At 47.4% G+C, this 14,955-nt stretch overlaps 1 pseudogene; it reads left to right on the forward strand.

The window, feature by feature from the left end:
- The first annotated feature begins 800 nt into the window (after window positions 1–800).
- LOC131748421 (cytochrome c oxidase subunit 2-like) lies at window positions 801–14,669 on the forward strand (annotated as a pseudogene).
- The last annotated feature ends 286 nt before the right edge of the window (window positions 14,670–14,955 follow it).

Here is a 14,955-nt window from a genome sequence, read left to right on the forward strand (position 1 = left end):
TATTCCCACACGATGGCTCGAACCCGTGTCCCCTGCATTGGCAGGCAAATTCTTAACCACTGCACCACCAGGGAAGTCCCTGGTTAGCAACTGTTCACGGAGGTAATATTATGTGACCTCCAATATATTATGAGTTTTAGGCTTTAGTTTTTCTTTTTACAGTAGGAGGTTTCACAGGAATCATCTTAGTGAACTCATCCCCGGACGCTATCCTCCAGGATACATACTATGTAGCAGCACACTTCCATGACCTAATGTCCATGGGAGCGGGCTTCACTATTACGGGAGGCTTCCTACACGGATTCCCACTATTCTCAGGTTACACAGTGAACTCAGCATGAGCAAAAAGTCACTTCACGCGTATATTTGTAGTAGTAAATATGACTTCCCGCAGCACTTTCTGGCCTCTCAGGAATGTCATTACTTTAGTCTCACTACTCGGAGGCACACACAACATGAAATATTGTGTCTTTTGGCTCACTCATCTCAATAGCAGCAGTAATGCTAATCATAATCTTCATACTTTGAAAAGCATTTGCATCTAAACAAGAAGGCTAAGCACTAGAAACTGATACTCCTAACCTAGAATTGTTACATAAATGCCCTCCACCATATCCTATGTTTCAAGATCCTACCTATGTAAATATAAAATAAGGAAGGTCTCAAGTCCTTTTCAACCACTTTCAAGCCAACACCATAACAATTATGTCTTTCTCAATAAATGAGAGAAAAGTAAAAAGTGATGTAGCTTTGTCAAACTTAAATCAGAGGCTAAAATCCTGTATATCACGAAGGCATATCAATTTCATCTAGGATCTCAAGATATAACATCACCGATTATGGAAGAACATTTACATTCTCATCATCACACATTAATAGTGATTTTTGAAACTAGTTCTCTATATTATTTCTCTAACATTGACAACTAAACTAACTCATATACATATAATAGATGCACAGGTAGAGAAAATGTGAACAGTTTACCAGCCATTATTGTAATCTTAATTGCTCTATCATCATTGTGAATCCTTTACATGATACATGAAATCAATAACTCTTCCCAAACCATAAAATCGACGGGTCAGTAATGATACTGAAGCTACAAATACACAGATTATGAAGATTTAAATGTTGGCTCCTCTGTAATCCCCACATCAGGGCTAAAACCAGGAGAATAATGACTAATAGAAGTCAACAACCACGGAGTTAGAGAGAGTCATAGAATATTAGTTTCATCTGAAATTGTTGTACACTCCTGAGCTGTTCCTTCTCAGGCCTAAAAAGGGCTGCTATCCCAGGACGCCTAAATTAAAGAATCCTAATACCAACAGGACCAGGCCTATGTTGTAGACAAGAGAGCTCATTTTCCTGAGTTCAAAGACGGGCCAGAGGGATATGGCTGAGATGAGGGGTGAATCTGGAGCCCATGGGGATGCACTCTCCAAGCTCCAGGATAGGAATGGGCCATTATTGGTTTAATGGACCTCTGGGGTCCCAGGCCACCCACACCACACCCTCCCGAGCAGGATCTTGGCAACATTCCCTGTCAGTGATGAGGCAACCTAGCACTTGTCACGCCCCGATGTTGTGTCCTATGTGGGCACCATGCTGTGGGGACCACACCCACACTCTGCAGGTCCATGCTACAGGGTCCTTCTTGCCTCAGGAGTAGAGACCACCCAGCAAGCAGTTCGCTCCCCAACCAGCAGGAGGAGGGGAGGAGAGCAGGGGCACCAGGGGAATCTCACTCAGACAACAACACCCAGGGGTGCCAGCGGGGACAGTGATGATGCAGATGAGGCCCAGACCAAGAGATGCGACCAGAGGACACAAAAGGCAGCTGATCAGGTCCTGACTCAACTGCATCCCGGACACCTTTGTCCCTCCTACGCCCCTTCCTCATACATCCCCTCCTGAAATGCAGATTCTTCAGATGCAAACAGGCAGAGCCTCAGACTGAAAGTCAGCTCTTCCAAAATGACCCGTCAGCAAACACTGCAGGATTGTGCTCCAGTGGGGGCCCTGGAGTCCACAACTCAGGGACTGAAGGGGACATCGGTGCCAGGGCCAGTGTGAGGGGATGGGGAGGGAGACTTTCATGGTTGTGGAATGTTGGTTTTGCAAGATGAAAAGTTCTAGGCGTGGTGGTGATGGCTCCACGAGAAAGTGAATAGATCTGATGCCTCAGAAACGTGCACTTAAAGTGGTGACGATGGTAAAGGGTATGTGACGTGTGTTTTATTTCACTTAAATTCATAAAATAATGTCTTTTTAAATCAGAGTCCATTTCGACTCCCGTTCATCACAAATGCCGGAGACCCAAACACATTCCCCTACCTTAGGGGCCATCACGGTGCCCTCACATGGCACATGGGAGACCGTTCTCACGGGGGCCTAGTCTGTGCTCACCTCACCTCTGTCCAGGGAGACCCAGGCAGTGGTGACCCCCATAGATTAGACATATGATATGCTATGATATTCATATGACACCACCGAACATTGTCACTCAGCAGCACACAGAGCAGCACCCCACTCAAACATGCATGACCTCATATGAATGCGACAAGATTAAGGGAAGAAAAGGAACCACCGGTTAATCAGGGCAACACCCTTAACGCAGAGGTTGGAAATGTCAAAGGGGTAAAGACACACTGCAGGCAAAGAGCACATAGGGGTCTCCCCATACATGTGATCCTGACCCATGCAGATGTGGTGAGACCCATACAGTGCCCGTACCCTATAGCTGGTGTAGCACATCCACACTCACCAGGGTGACCCCACCTCCCCAGACCCTGCACCTAAAGTCACACGTTCTCTCTCAACACGTGACCCCACCTCCTCAGACCCCTCCACCTGGGTCACATGTCCACAGTCCCAGGGTGAACTGCCCTCCGCAGACTCCCCCAACTGGGGTCACACGTGCACATCCTCCAGGGTGACCTCACCTCACCAGACTGTGCACCTGGGGTCACATGTCCCCTTGGTCAGGGCACCATGGCTCTGCTGCTTGCTCCCCTAATGTAGAAACAACCTGGGTTCCTGGGCTCTGCTGGGATGAGAAAAAGTGTAAGGTGGGTCTCCTGTCCCCACACTTGTCCCACAGACGTCCTCCTCTTTTCACTTTGGTTCTGTGTGATTTTACCTCTTTTTAAAGCTTTCATGCTAGAGTTGAACATATTACTTGGTTCTGGCAGGCGCAGTCTCACTTGTCTCACTTACTTGTTGAGAAAACTCACAGGACAGCAGAGCTGAAAGCCGAAGGGCAGCTCTGGACGCTGCTGACTAGGGACGGCAGACAGGAAGGAGAGCTCAGCAGCAGCCTCAGCTGTTACCCATCGGCCTTTTGCCCGATCTGCGTGCCCTGCAATCAATTCACCAGCTAAACCTGCCTCCCTTCGCACCATGCACGTGCTGGTAAATTGGAATAATCAGCAGGTAGCCCTCCTGAGGATTATCCACGAGCCCCAAGGAAGGTGAACCTTGCAGGAATAAAGACAAAGGCCCTGCCCATAGCACTGCCCTTGGGAGGACCAGGTCACCACACTCAGAAGAGAGGGTGTTACCTAGACAAGCCCACCTCGGCTCCAGACCCAGACATCTAAGCACTGACTTTCAAATGCAGGCACGGAGCTTCCCAGTACTGAGGCCAGGCCGGCTCTCTTCCCAGCTCTCCATACTCCTAGCATACACGGAACATGGTCAGGTCTAAATCTTCTTATTATAGACAACACATGGTCAGCTCTAAACATAAACAGTAGACAGCACATGGAGAGGTCTGAATTTACCGTGTAGACAGAACTTGATCATGTTTCAACTAGCTTAGGGCTGAGCTCATAGGAGGTACAGATCACACATATGAGTCTCTCATCTTTGGACACCCACATCAGGAAACTGAACAATATCGTTGTCATTAAACATTTCAACAGGCAAAACAGAAATGTTACCAGTGTCTCTGGCCATCTGATGGTCAGGATCCTCATGTGATCCAAGAATTTCTTAGAGTGCAGCCCAGTCTGCGGCCAGGCCAGACAAGAAGTGGCCTGATTCCAGCCTCCCAGGCTTCCAGAAGGAGGCGGCCGCACAGGCGGCCCAGGCAGGACAGTTCTGCATGGTGCGGGCCAGGAGAGCCTGTCTGTCCATTCCACTGGCCGATTCCGGGCGGGGTGCTCAGGGCTGCTGAGAGCCCCGCGCTCAAGTCCTGCCTCCCTGAAGCATGTGCGTGTGCGTGTGCGTGTGCGTGTGTGTGTGTGTGTGTGTGTAGAGGGGGCAGTGGCTGACGGCTCCCACGGCTCCCGTCCCGGGCACCGTGCTGTCTTCAACGGGAGGCACGGGGAGAGGTAGGGGCACAGAAGCCGTTGGAGAGGAGAACCCACCTTGGAAACGCTTGCACACTGGCTGGCCCCACCCGGGGATCCGAGAGCCCATCGTGGGCCAAATGTCCCCCCCAGCCCCCACCCCCGAGGGCAGGGCACCTGCTCTTTCAACAGCACAGGGTCTCACATGAAGTAGACTCAGTGGGGACTTCACCCCTCCCACTCCTAATGCTCAGTTTGGGGAGAATGAACCCCCTTGACTGGGCGATGGGACCCTGTGATGAAACATGTGGTGCCCCATCCAAGTCGGGGTCTGGCTGACAGATGGGAACACAGGAGCCACGTGCATGGCCTGGAGGCCAGGCCAACAGGACGAGCACCTCCAGCCTTGGTCTAGCTCTCCAACTGTGACATTGTAGTTTATAGGGGACCTGGGGCAGGTGACTGAATGTAATGGGGGCCTCAGGTGGACCCTGAATGGGACTTAGAGAAGGTGGGAAGGATGTCACTCAGACAGTGACAGTCATTGGAAGACAGACCCTGTGTCAGGACATCCTGCTTCATCCATTTAAATCCCTGACAGCTCTGATCTTTATGTGGAAAAGCAGGAATGTTAGAGCAGATGCGTGCGGACATATCTGGGGCACAATTCAGTCTGCAACCAACTTCCAAGTGGTTGCAGAAAACACACAGGTGTGCACACAGGTAGACACACACACAAACATACGCACGTGCACAGCACAAATATATTCACACACTAGCATATGAACACACACGCACGCATGTACCCATGCACACACTAACGTGTGCCAGTGCACATACCTATGCACATGCACAGCATATGTAGGCAAACAGGCACATGCACACACGTAGCACACACACAGGGAATAAAGTGAATCCGTAAAGCATTAATTCCTGAACACAGGTGAAGCTGACATGTATTTTCCCTTTTTCTTAGCTTTGATGTTGTTCACAGTAAAAAGTTTAAGAAAAGAGTTAATGGCAGATGACTTTAGATTCAAAGGACTTTCTGACGTTATTCCACAATTATTATGACATGAGAAATGAATGTAGATATTACACGTGTCCACTAATGGATGAATGGAGAAGAAAAACACGGTCCATCGATACAAGGGAATGTTGTTCAGCCTAAAAAGGAAGGCAATTCTGACACAGCCTTCAGCAGGGATGAGCCTCGAGGGCATTACGCTCAGTGATGTAAGCTAGACACAAAACAACACGCAGTGCTGGCTTCATTCACACGAGGCCCCTAGAGCAGTCAGAAACATAGAGACAGAAAGTAGCATGTTGAGTGCCAGGGGCTGAGGGAGGGAGCATGGGGAGTGCGTGTTTAATGGGGACTGTTTCAATGTTGCAAGATGAGAAAGTTCTGGAGGACGATGGCGGTAAGGTTTGCACAACAGCACCAATTACTTCTTGATCCTGAAATGGCATTTAAAAATGGTTAAGATACTAAATTTTATGTTATGTGTATTGAACCACAATTTTTAAAACTTTTTAAAAACGAACAGGAAATAGTGTATGAATACTACTAGATGCACAACTTCACTAACCACCGAGGGATTAAAACCATAAGAAAAATACTGTGCATACACCTACCAGAATGCAGACATGAAAGACATAGTATCAATTATCAGCAGGCTGTGGGGCAATGGAAAGCCTGGCACGCAGCGGGCCGATGCAACCGCTTCTGAAACAATCGGGCCTCAAAGAGCGAAGTCCGCGCACGCACGCAGACCCGCAGGGCTCCTCCCAGCTGAACACAAACCTACCGGCACTGCACCAGGACACACGGACATGGACTCCGCAGCCACAGGAGCCAAACTGGAAAGAACATGAAGGCCATCACAAGCGGATGCAGAAATGAACCATGCACGCTCCTATGAAGGAATATTCCACAGCAATGGAGTACATTTTGTTTAAAGTTCGTAAAACTATAAAAATTATTTTTTAAAAATCTCTATTCACAAGGTGAAGGAATCCCATGGACACGATGCTGCGCCATCAAGAGCAATAAGGCAGCATGCAGGGTACACGCATTTACCGACTTTGGAACTAGGCAAAGCTGGGCTGCGTTGCGCAGAGATGCGTCCCTGGGCGAAAACTCTGAGGACAAGTCACTGGCACAAAATCAGGAGAACAGCTCCCTCACGGTGGGGAGGAGGCTGTGACGAGGGAAGGGCACTCCTGGGTGTCCACTCATCGTGTTCTGTTCCTTGATCTTTATGATTATTCTTTACATGTATATAACCTAAACCTTAATATGTACTTACAGCTTATCATTTTTGTTTAGTAAAAAGGGAGTCTCCCCAACAAAGTAGAAGGAGACCTGCTCCTCCCAGGGAAGAAAAGGAATAGTTTCTACCAGTGAAATCTAGATACCATGGCTGCTTCGACCATCAAGGCTGACAGCAACTCCCGTGAGAGGGACACCGGGGCCACGACCCTCAGAAGGACGCTCGGGGGCCTCAGTCCTGGGTCACTGCCTCTGAGGAGTCCGCGACACCTGTGCAAAAAAAAAAAAGTCATTCGCCATTAACTCTTTTCTTAAAGTTTTTATTGTGAAAAACATCAAAGCTAAGAAAAAGGGAAAAATACATGTCAGCTTCACTTGCTTTCAGGAATTAATGCTTTATGGATTCACTTTATTCCCTGTGTGTGCGCTACGTGTGTGCATGTGCCTGTATGCGTACATGTGCTGTGCATGTGCATAGGTATGTGCACCGGCACACGTTAGTGTGTGCGTGGGTACACGCGAGCGTGTGTGTTCATAGGCTAGTGTGTGAATATATTTGTGCTGTGAGCATGCGTATGTTTGTGTGTGTGCTGTGTCTACCTTTGCGCACACCTGTGTGTTTTCTGGAACCACTTGCAAGTTGATTGCAGACTGAATTGTGCCCCAGATATGTCCGCACGCACCTGCTCTAACAATCCTGCGTAGCCACGTAAAGTTCAGAGATTGCAGGGATTTAAATGGATGGAGCAGGATGTCCTCACACAGCGTCTGTCTTCCAGTGACTGTCACTGTCTGAGTGACATCCTTCACACGTTCTTTAAGCCCCATTCAGGGTCCAGTTTAGACCCCATTACATTCAGTCACCTGCCTCAGGTCCCTTAATGCTACAATGTCACAGTTGGAGAGCTAGACCAAGGCTGGAGGTGCTTGTCCTGTTGGCCTGGCCTCCAGGCCCTGCACGTGGCTCCTGTGTTCCCATCTCTCAGGCAGGCCCTGACTTGGATGGGGCACCACATGTTTCTTCACAGGGTCCCATCGCCCAGTCAAGGGGGTTCATTCTCCCCAAACTGAGCATCAGGAGTGGGGGAGTGGGTGACATTCCCCACTGAGTCTCCTTCATGTGAGACCCTGTGCTGTTGAAAGAGCAGGCGCCCTGCCTTTGGGGGTGCGGGGCTGGGGGGTGGCATGTGGCCCACGATGGGTAGGCTGGTCCCCGGGTGGGGCGAGCCAGTGTGCAAGGAGCTCCGTGGTGGGTTCTCCTCTCCAATGGCTTCTGTGCCCCTACCTCTCCCCGTACCTACCCTCGAAGACATCACGGTGCCCGGGACGGGAGCCGTGGGAGCCGTCAGCCACTGCCCCCTCTACACACACACACATACACACACACACGCACACGCACACGCACATGCTGCAGGGAAGCAGGGCCTGAGCGCGGGGCTCTCAGCGGCCCTGAGCACCCCGCCCGGAATCGGCCAGTGGAATGGACAGACAGGCTCTCCTGGCCCGCACCATGCAGAACTGTCCTGCCTGGGCCTCCTGTGCGGCCGCCTCCTTCTGGAAGCCTGGGAGGCTGGAATCAGGCCACTTCTTGTCTGGCCTGGCCGCAGACTGGGCTGCACTCTAAGAAGTTCTTGCATCACATGTGGATCCTGACCACCAGGTGGCCAGAGACACTGGTAACATTTCTGTTTTGCCTGTTGAAATGTTTAATGACAACGATATTGTTCAGTTTCCTGATGTGGGTGTCCAAAGATGAGAGACTCATATGTGTGATCTGTACCTCCTATGAGCTCAGCCCTAAGCTAGTTGAAACATGATCAAGTTCTGTCTACACGGTAAATTTAGACCTCTCCATGTGCTGACTACTGTTTATGTTTAGAGCTGACCATGTGTTGTCTATAATAAGAAGATTTAGACCTGACCATGTTCCGTGTATGCTAAGAGTATGGAGAGCTGGGAAGAGAGCCGGCCTGGCCTCAGTACTGGGAAGCTCCGTGCCTGCATTTGAAAGTCAGTGCTTAGATGTCTGGGTCTGGAGCCGAGGTGGGCTTGTCTAGGTAACACCCTCTCTTCTGAGTGTGGTGACCTGGTCCTCCCAAGGGCAGTGCTATGGGCAGGGCCTTTGTCTTTATTCCTGCAAGGTTCACCTTCCTTGGGGCTCGTGGATAATCCTCAGGAGGGCTACCTGCTGATTATTCCAATTTACCAGCACGTGCATGGTGCGAAGGGAGGCAGGTTTAGCTGGTGAATTGATTGCAGGGCACGCAGATCGGGCAAAAGGCCGATGGGTAACAGCTGAGGCTGCTGCTGAGCTCTCCTTCCTGTCTGCCGTCCCTAGTCAGCAGCGTCCAGAGCTGCCCTTCGGCTTTCAGCCCTGCTGTCCTGTGAGTTTTCTCAACAAGTAAGTGAGACAAGAAAGTGAGACTGTGCCTGCCAGAACCAAGTAATGTGTTCAACTCTAGCATGAAAGCTTTAAAAAGAGGTAAAATCACACAGAACCAAAGTGAAAAGAGGAGGACGTCTGTGGGACAAGTGTGGGGACAGGAGACCCACCTTACACTTTTTCTCATCCCAGCAGAGCCCAGGAACCCAGGTTGTTTCTACATTAGGGGAGCAAGCAGCAGAGCCATGGTGCCCTGACCAAGGGGACATGTGACCCCAGGTGCACAGTCTGGTGAGGTGAGGTCACCCTGGAGGATGTGCACGTGTGACCCCAGTTGGGGGAGTCTGCGGAGGGCAGTTCACCCTGGGACTGTGGACATGTGACCCAGGTGGAGGGGTCTGAGGAGGTGGGGTCACGTGTTGAGAGAGAACGTGTGACTTTAGGTGCAGGGTCTGGGGAGGTGGGGTCACCCTGGTGAGTGTGGATGTGCTACACCAGCTATAGGGTACGGGCACTGTATGGGTCTCACCACATCTGCATGGGTCAGGATCACATGTATGGGGAGACCCCTATGTGCTCTTTGCCTGCAGTGTGTCTTTACCCCTTTGACATTTCCAACCTCTGCGTTAAGGGTGTTGCCCTGATTAACCGGTGGTTCCTTTTCTTCCCTTAATCTTGTCGCATTCATATGAGGTCATGCATGTTTGAGTGGGGTGCTGCTCTGTGTGCTGCTGAGTGACAATGTTCGGTGGTGTCATATGAATATCATAGCATATCATATGTCTAATCTATGGGGGTCACCACTGCCTGGGTCTCCCTGGACAGAGGTGAGGTGAGCACAGACTAGGCCCCCGTGAGAACGGTCTCCCATGTGCCATGTGAGGGCACCGTGATGGCCCCTAAGGTAGGGGAATGTGTTTGGGTCTCCGGCATTTGTGATGAACGGGAGTCGAAATGGACTCTGATTTAAAAAGACATTATTTTATGAATTTAAGTGAAATAAAACACACGTCACATACCCTTTACCATCGTCACCACTTTAAGTGCACGTTTCTGAGGCATCAGATCTATTCACTTTCTCGTGGAGCCATCACCACCACGCCTAGAACTTTTCATCTTGCAAAACCAACATTCCACAACCATGAAAGTCTCCCTCCCCATCCCCTCACACTGGCCCTGGCACCGATGTCCCCTTCAGTCCCTGAGTTGTGGACTCCAGGGCCCCCACTGGAGCACAATCCTGCAGTGTTTGCTGACGGGTCATTTTGGAAGAGCTGACTTTCAGTCTGAGGCTCTGCCTGTTTGCATCTGAAGAATCTGCATTTCAGGAGGGGATGTATGAGGAAGGGGCGTAGGAGGGACAAAGGTGTCCGGGATGCAGTTGAGTCAGGACCTGATCAGCTGCCTTTTGTGTCCTCTGGTCGCATCTCTTGGTCTGGGCCTCATCTGCATCATCACTGTCCCCGCTGGCACCCCTGGGTGTTGTTGTCTGAGTGAGATTCCCCTGGTGCCCCTGCTCTCCTCCCCTCCTCCTGCTGGTTGGGGAGCGAACTGCTTGCTGGGTGGTCTCTACTCCTGAGGCAAGAAGGACCCTGTAGCATGGACCTGCAGAGTGTGGGTGTGGTCCCCACAGCATGGTGCCCACATAGGACACAACATCGGGGCGTGACAAGTGCTAGGTTGCCTCATCACTGACAGGGAATGTTGCCAAGATCCTGCTCGGGAGGGTGTGGTGTGGGTGGCCTGGGACCCCAGAGGTCCATTAAACCAATAATGGCCCATTCCTATCCTGGAGCTTGGAGAGTGCATCCCCATGGGCTCCAGATTCACCCCTCATCTCAGCCATATCCCTCTGGCCCGTCTTTGAACTCAGGAAAATGAGCTCTCTTGTCTACAACATAGGCCTGGTCCTGTTGGTATTAGGATTCTTTAATTTAGGCGTCCTGGGATAGCAGCCCTTTTTAGGCCTGAGAAGGAACAGCTCAGGAGTGTACAACAATTTCAGATGAAACTAATATTCTATGACTCTCTCTAACTCCGTGGTTGTTGACTTCTATTAGTCATTATTCTCCTGGTTTTAGCCCTGATGTGGGGATTACAGAGGAGCCAACATTTAAATCTTCATAATCTGTGTATTTGTAGCTTCAGTATCATTACTGACCCGTCGATTTTATGGTTTGGGAAGAGTTATTGATTTCATGTATCATGTAAAGGATTCACAATGATGATAGAGCAATTAAGATTACAATAATGGCTGGTAAACTGTTCACATTTTCTCTACCTGTGCATCTATTATATGTATATGAGTTAGTTTAGTTGTCAATGTTAGAGAAATAATATAGAGAACTAGTTTCAAAAATCACTATTAATGTGTGATGATGAGAATGTAAATGTTCTTCCATAATCGGTGATGTTATATCTTGAGATCCTAGATGAAATTGATATGCCTTCGTGATATACAGGATTTTAGCCTCTGATTTAAGTTTGACAAAGCTACATCACTTTTTACTTTTCTCTCATTTATTGAGAAAGACATAATTGTTATGGTGTTGGCTTGAAAGTGGTTGAAAAGGACTTGAGACCTTCCTTATTTTATATTTACATAGGTAGGATCTTGAAACATAGGATATGGTGGAGGGCATTTATGTAACAATTCTAGGTTAGGAGTATCAGTTTCTAGTGCTTAGCCTTCTTGTTTAGATGCAAATGCTTTTCAAAGTATGAAGATTATGATTAGCATTACTGCTGCTATTGAGATGAGTGAGCCAAAAGACACAATATTTCATGTTGTGTGTGCCTCCGAGTAGTGAGACTAAAGTAATGACATTCCTGAGAGGCCAGAAAGTGCTGCGGGAAGTCATATTTACTACTACAAATATACGCGTGAAGTGACTTTTTGCTCATGCTGAGTTCACTGTGTAACCTGAGAATAGTGGGAATCCGTGTAGGAAGCCTCCCGTAATAGTGAAGCCCGCTCCCATGGACATTAGGTCATGGAAGTGTGCTGCTACATAGTATGTATCCTGGAGGATAGCGTCCGGGGATGAGTTCACTAAGATGATTCCTGTGAAACCTCCTACTGTAAAAAGAAAAACTAAAGCCTAAAACTCATAATATATTGGAGGTCACATAATATTACCTCCGTGAACAGTTGCTAACCAGGGACTTCCCTGGTGGTGCAGTGGTTAAGAATTTGCCTGCCAATGCAGGGGACACGGGTTCGAGCCATCGTGTGGGAATATTCCACCTGGCGTGGAGCAAAAAGCCCATGTGCCACAACTACTGAGCCTGCCCTCTAGAGCGTGAAAGCCATGCTCTGCAATAAAGAAAGCCTTTTCAGTGAAAAGGCAATGCACCGCAGCGTAGAGTCGCTACTGCTCACTGCAACCAGAGAAAGCACACTCCTGTCGGGATAGAAGCAATTATGGTAGCTTTTGCAAAGTATGTTCCTGAGTGGACAGCTCTCCCTATGGTAAATATATGATGGGCCCACAAGAGAAATCCTAAAAAGCCAGTGGGCATGACTCATACTATTCCCAAATAGCTGAAAGGCACCTTTTGTCCTAAATAGTGTGTAATGATGTGTGAATTTATAACAAACCCTGGTAGGCCATGAATACAGACTTCAGGGTGACCAAAGAATCAAAATAGGTGTTGGTATAGGATTCGGCCTCCTCCTGCAGGGTCAGAGAAAGTAGTGTTGAGATTTCTATCTCTTAAGAGTATGGCAATTCTGGCTGCTCGGACTGAGAGTGGTAATTATAGTAATATGGCTATAGTTGGGGAAGATTAAACAAATAATGGTGTTTGGTATTGGGGTATGACTGCTGGTTTTGTATGAAAGACTATAGTAATAAAAGCAATAGCACCAAGAATTGAGGAGACACCTGATAAATGTAAGGAGGAAATGGTTATGTCGACAGAGGCTCCTGCGTGGGCCAGGTTGCAGGCTAGAGCTGAATACACGGTCCACTGGTACCAGAACAAGCTTCTACTATTGGTGACATGAGTAGGAGTAAGAACGATGGGGGAAGTAGTCAAAAATTTACATGGTTTACTCGGGGAAATGCTACCTCAGGTGTGCGAGTTATTAGTGGCCCAAGTGAGTTTTCAAACCCTGCAATATAAGGGGTACAACAATAAAGAAAATTATTACAAGTGCAGGGACTGTTATGACCACGTTACAGATTTGTGCGTCTCCAAGTAGCGCTCCAGGTTAGCATAGCTCAGCCTGGATTAATATTCTTAAGATGCTGCCTGCTACTCCAGCTCAAGCACCAAATAGTAATTATAAGATGCCGATATCTTTGTGATTTGTTGAAAATAATCAACAGTGTATGAACAGAGGTAAAATGACTGAGCTAGCATTCGACTGTAAATCTGAAGACAGAGATTGAGCCCCCTTTCTCACAAACCCTGTGGTGAATCAACAAATTGAATTGTAATTTCAGAGAAGCAGCTTCAATTCTGCCAGAGATTTTCCTGCCTTTTTTCTTTTTTTCTTTCTCAAATGAAGAAGAAGCAGATTGAAGCCAGTTGACTAGAGGATTTGCCTGTTAACTAAAGTTTCCTGGGGTTAAAACTCATCAGTCTCCTAAAGATTTGGCTTAACTACAATGTTTGCTTTACATTCAATTGATGTAGGATGAAGTCTTTCAATCCTTATTTTTAGAAATTAAGTAAATTTTACTTGTTTTGGGTTATGAAAGCTCTTGGTCTGAACTAACCTAAATTCCTAGTCCAGCACGGATGGAATGGGTGTTATGTGGAGTAATTGTCTGGGTTTTATGATTAGTAATGATAGGAAGGTTATTTCTTTGAATGTTCAATGTGTTTTGTTTTTGTGTTGTTTCATGAAGGGAATACAGTTACTGATGTGGAGTATGTTAGCTGCAAGTAGAAATATATGCTGAGCACTGCTGTGATGGCTATTAATGTTGGTAGAATGATGTTGTCATTTTTGTTATCTCTTGGATAAGTATTCATTCGGGTAAAAACCCTGATAGTGATGGACTATGTCCTAATGATACTATAATGGTGAGGAAAAGGATTGTGATGGGAGGTGTTTTACCTCATGTGTGTGATAATGACACTCTTGTAGTCCATGCTCTGGGCATAAATAATAAGAAGAGAGTATTGTTATGATATAAATTAGTATGTTTAGGATTGTTATATCGGAATATACTTTATAACGGCTGTTATTCATCCTATATGGGCAATTGATGAGGAGGGTGTAATTTTTTCCAGGTGAGTCTGACTAAATCTCCCTCAGCCTCCAGCTATGATTTATAATATCACTATGATTAATAGTATATTTAGGTGGATGGATGGTGACATGTGGTATAAAACTGACAGGGGTGCACTTTTGTCATATTAATAGCATCAGGCCTGCTCTTCATGGGACGCCTTGTGTGACTTGAGGCACTCAGAAGTGAAATGGGGAAAGTCCTACTTTTGTGACAAGGGCGATTGTCATGAGGGTGGATGCTGCTGGATGAAAGATTTTTGTTATTCATTGTGTTCCATGACCAGAGTATATTAGATTAATGATACTAGCCATTATAAGTAGTATTGGTGTGGTGGATTGTTTTAGGAAATATTTGTTGGATGCTTCTGTAGCTTATGGGTTTGTGTTTTTTATTAGAATGGGGATACCATTAACCAGTGTGAGCTTCTTATACAATTATATTTCCTGTGATAATGGTCAGTAGAATGATAGTAAAAACAATGAGAGTTTATTAGTACACGAAGGATCTACAACAACATGTTGGGGGTATGGGCCTGAAGTTTACCTAGTGAACCTTAGTATATAGCATGTGCTGTAATGTGGTAACATGGAGAATATAAAATTCTTGGGAAGAATTCAATTCCAGGAATAAGAGCATTGAAACCTCTATAATTTACTCTATCACAGTAACTCTTTTGTCAGACATATTTCTTAAGTTTGTGGTGGGTTGCCTGGTATGATGACAGGTGGTGAAAACTCTCATATACATCGGGCT

Source organism: Kogia breviceps, chromosome X, assembly GCF_026419965.1.
Source record: "Kogia breviceps isolate mKogBre1 chromosome X, mKogBre1 haplotype 1, whole genome shotgun sequence".
NCBI lineage: Eukaryota > Metazoa > Chordata > Mammalia > Artiodactyla > Physeteridae > Kogia > Kogia breviceps.